The following is a 4,890-nucleotide window of genomic DNA, read 5'->3' on the forward strand; positions in this document are numbered from 1 at the left end:
ATAGTGATTGAATAAAACCACTCTTCTTGCTCACTTATCCCCTGAATAATCAGACATTTTTGGCATTTTACACCCTTAGGTCTGAGTTTAAGAGTGGACCAAGAGGCCCCTGTGTCCATCAGGAGAGGCCTCCTCTCCATGCAGACCCACCCTGAATGTTCTCAAGGGCTCCAGTGTGGAGGATCCCTGGTGTGATGGGAGCTGTGACAGCCCTGCCAGTCCATGTCCATCAAGGGGTGGACTTGCTGGTACTGCGGGTGCTGCTGTCTCTGCTTGCAGTGTCCTTGTGCCCTGCAGCTGGAGCCCTGATTCCTTGCCAGGGGCTGTTTGGGTGGGCTCTCCCCTGCCGAGGAGGGCAATGCCTGTGCCAGGTGCTTGTGGCCGAGCCCGTGCCCTGGGTGCTGGGGCCCCCTTGGGCCCTGGGGTTGATCCCTCAGGGGCTGTAGGAACTGTGCCCTGGCCTTTGCCTTCAGCTTGGCCTTTTTCTGCTCCTTTCTTGCATTCACCTGCTGTGCCTTTGTGCCCAAGTGCTGCAGGGCCTTCTTGTGCCCCTCCTGCAGCCCCCCTCAGTGCCTGTGGGTGCTCATCCTCTGACAGCTGCTGAGCTTTCTGCAAAACCAGTTAGTTTTGCAGTCCCCAAAATAAAATCCATAAAAGAAAATTCTGACACTTTCCCAGATGTTCCTTCATCCTTCTCATTGTGCTCACCGTCCCCTCCACACCTGGTATCCCAGAACTGGTCCCTGTCCTGCCAATGTGTCTCCCCCAGGGTATCCACATCCCTAATTAGCTGTGGGAAAATGTGCAAACTTCCTGAACATTCTCTCCTTTTGTATTACACATGATATTCATAGCTCTATTAAATCTTTGTTCTTCTTGAAGTTCAGGAATTTAGCAGGACTTTGGCTGAGCAGCAGTCTCTGTGTGAATTAAAAACATTTTTTCTGAAAATGATGGTTTCTCCTGTCAGTTCCTCATCTACAAGTTCCTGGCCCTATCTCCAAGCAGATTCACACCATCTGTTTGTAAAGACACATAATTTATTCCTTTCAACACAATTTGAAATGGGGAGAGAAGTCATAAAAGGACATTTAGGACCCCTAGACTGAATGAAAGAAGGGGGTGGGTCAGCCCCTAACTGAGATGGGCAGAGCTGGGATTAGGGCAGGTGATGGAAAGGGGTAGGAGAGGGAGATTAGGGGAGGGGGCACAGCAGGAAAGGAGAGCGTGTAGGGGGTGTGTTTGTGTCCCCATCACATCATCCCTGGAGTGATTCTCCAGGGCTCTGGGAGGGGATGGATCTGCACTGGGGGGATCCCCAACCCTCTTGTCCATTCCTGGGGGATTTTTGGGGGTCATTCTCCCCATCCACCAGCCAGTGCTGCAGCAGATGTGGGGCAGAGGGGAGTATGAAAGAGAGGTCCAGGGTTGGCAAGGGGGAGGCATGGGAGCAAGAGAAGGGAGATAGGAAGAGTATGAGGTTCCATCCTGCAGGTGACCAGGGAGGAGGAGGTTGCCCTAGATACATCAGAGAGTTCTCAAGAGAGTTTTTTAAGGGGACTGTTTGGAGTTTACAGATTGCATACTCGAGACCCAAATAACTTCATGGGTCACTGCAAGGGCTTGGTTTTTTGGGGGGACTTTTGTATCTTGCAGGACCCCAATGCTGAGTTGCAGTTCCCCCTTTGGGGGATATTTGGGGTCCATGTGGCAATCACCAGGTACTGGTGGGGAGAGGACATGGGTCTTTGTGATGCCCCAGGAGAGCAGTGGAGAGGAACCCTGAGACCCCTGGAGTGGGAAGAGAGGATAGCTCACCCAGAGCTGGAGGACCCTGGCAGCCTGAAGGGCAGAGCAGAAGGGCCTCTGGAGTGGGGGGACCCCTGGGATCTGTGGAACCCTGGAGCAGAGAGTCAAGGGAAGAGGGATCACTGGACCATCAAAACCCCTCTGGATCATCCATAAGCAAGACCGTAGAAGGAGCCGCGCCAGAAGCCATGGGTCCCCCATCAGCCCAGTGAAGGGAAACCCACAGAACCTGAAAATGGAGAGACGAGAGAGGCAGATCTCTTATGAGGGGTTTTTGGGGTCTGAGTCTGGGTGCTTTGGAGATTTTTATAGACACAAAACATCTGGTGACTTCCTGAGATGGGCTTGTTCAGGAGGAACCCCATCCCAAGGTGCTCATCCCCTTGTTTTTTGCCCCAAACCAGGATTTGTCATTCTCAAGCCTTGGCCAGATGGAGGAAGAGGAAAAGCGCCAGAGATCCCCCACAAGGAGAGGCTGCAAATCCAGCCCAGGGAGCTCCAAGGAAGAAAGACTCCCCCTGTGCTGGGAAGGCCAGAGATCCAGACACAGTTCGGAGCTGGTAGAGAAGCCTGAAGCTTGGGAGAAGCTCCACAAATGCTTGGAATGTGGGAAGGACTTCAACCGGAGCTCGAACCTGATCCAGCACCAGATGTTCCACACCGGGGAACGTCCATATGAGTGTGGGGAATGTGGGAAGAGCTTAAGCTGGAGCTCCTACCTAATCCATCACCAGATGATCCACACTGGGAATCGTCCATATAAGTGTGCGGAATGTGAGAAGAGCTTTAGCCGGAGCTCTGACCTGACCCAGCACCAGAGGATCCACACTGGGGAGCGTCCCTATGAATGTGGGCAATGTAGGAGGAGCTTTAGCCGGACCTCCCACCTGCACAGCCACCAGAAGATCCACTCTGGAGAACAGCCCTACAAATGCTTGGAATGTGGGAAGAGCTTCAGCCGGAGCTCCAATCTCACTAAGCACCACCAGATCCACACTAGGGAATCACCCTACACGTGCTTAGAATGTGGGAAGAACTTCATCCAGAACTCCAACCTCATCAAGCACCAGAAGATCCACACTGGCAAATTGCCCTCCAAGTGCTTGGAATGTAGAAAAAGCTTCATCCGGAACTCTGATCTCATCAAGCACCACAAGATCCACACTGGGGAATCTCCCTACAAGTGCTTGGAATGTGGGAAGAGCTTCATCCAGAGCTCCACCCTCATCAAGCACTGTAAGATCCACACCAGGGAACAGGAACAGCCTTATGAGTGCTTGGAATGTGGGAAGAACTTCTCCTGGAGCTCCCAGCTCATCATCCACCAGCGTATCCACACTGGGGAGAGGCCCTATGAGTATCCTGAGTGTGGGAAGAGGTTTCAGAGCAGCGCCCATCTCCTCAAACATCAGCCAATACACACAGAGGAGAGGCCCTTCTGCTGCCGTGACTGTGGGAAGCGCTTCCAGCACAACTCCACCCTCTCCAGCCACCAGCTCATCCACACTGGGGAGAAGCCTTATGAGTGTGCCGAGTGTGGGAAGACGTTTCGGACCAGCTCACAGCTCTTCCTGCATCAGCCAGTACACACAGGGGAGAGGCCCTTCTGCTGCCCCGACTGTGGGAAGCGCTTCAAGCAAAACTCATACCTTGTCAACCACCAACGCATCCACACCGGAGAGAGGCCCTACAAGTGTGGGGAGTGTGGGAAGAGGTTTTATACCAGCTCCCATCTCCTTCTACATCAGCCAATACACATGGGGGAAAGGCCCTTCTGCTGCCCTGACTGTGGGAAGGGCTTCAAACAAAACTCCCATCTTGTCATCCACTGGTGCATCCACACCGGGGAGAGGCCCTACGAGTGTCCCCAGTGTGGGAAGAGCTTCTCCAGGAGCTCTCACTTGACACAACACCAACGGAGCCACCGATTAGGGAAGGACTGTGAGTGCCCCGAGTGCAGGAAGAGCTTTGTGCGCTCCAGCTCCATCCCCCATGGGAGGATCCATGCTGGATGATCCTCAGTGACCCCTGTTGGGCAGAGCCTTGGTGATTTATGGTCGTGGTAAGCAATGTTGGAGAGACACCTGGCTGGTGGGTTCCACATCTTCTTGGCTCCCCACAGGTACCTGGATGAACATGGAGAGGAACGTCCATCGGGATGCTGATTGACTTCAGCAACTCATTGGGAAGAGCAGACTGTTTGACTTTTAGCCCCATAAAATGTCACCTTTGGTTTTCAATTATTTCTTCTGGTGGCATCAGGAAATACTGATTCTACATCTTTTCTAACCTAAATGATTCCACAATTCTAAATCTCTCTGGCCCACAGGCATTGTCTTGGGAATGTTTTTTTATCCCATACCATTTTCATAGTTTTTTGTTTCTGTGGTGGTCATTGGTCCCCCCTCACCTCCCCCGGCTCTCAGAGTATCGGGATGGGTGAGAGGATGGGTGAGAGCCAGCCCAGAATTTCCTGTGAGAGCGGCCAATCTGCACAATGGCCCTCTTGCGTCGTGCCTCTGACCAGAGATACTGTTGCCTTGTGGGTTTTGCCTGTTTCTTTTTGTTTCTTTTCCTTCGGCACTGTGGCTGTGCTTATTGGCTTCCTTCTCTGGTTCTCTGCTGCTTGGGAGCCCAAAGCCAGTGTGTACCACACCAGGACCTGGGACCAGGAACCCCGCAGTCCCCTGCCAGGGTCTGCCCCCTTTGCACAGCCTGACACAGGGACCAGCCATCTCAGATGAGCTACCCAAGGGAGCAATTTCCCACTCAGCCCTGCTCTTCTCTGCCTCTGCTTCAAGGCTTCCTGGTACACTGTAACCCAACATCCAGATACCCAGCGGCCAGAGTTTCTGTAAACTTACGTACATACATACATACATACACATACATACTAGTAAAGAACTGTTATTTCTTTTTTCATATCTTTGTCTGAAAGCCCCACCAGCCCCTTAGTTTCAAATTTATAATAATTCAGAGGGGAGAGGGTCATATTTTCCATTCCAAGAGAGGTTCCCACCTTCCTTTATAGGCACCTGTCTTTGAAAGCAAGACAGATTTTGGCACCCAATGTGGGGCCCG

General features: G+C 52.5%; 1 pseudogene; it reads left to right on the forward strand.

Moving 5' to 3' along the window:
• Nucleotides 1-3,824, forward strand: part of LOC102043268 — a 33,677-nt pseudogene extending 29,853 nt beyond the window's left edge.
• Nucleotides 3,825-4,890: the final 1,066 nt, after the last annotated feature.

The sequence above is a fragment of the Geospiza fortis genome, unplaced genomic scaffold (assembly GCF_000277835.1).
Source record: "Geospiza fortis unplaced genomic scaffold, GeoFor_1.0 scaffold290, whole genome shotgun sequence".
Lineage (NCBI taxonomy): Eukaryota > Metazoa > Chordata > Aves > Passeriformes > Thraupidae > Geospiza > Geospiza fortis.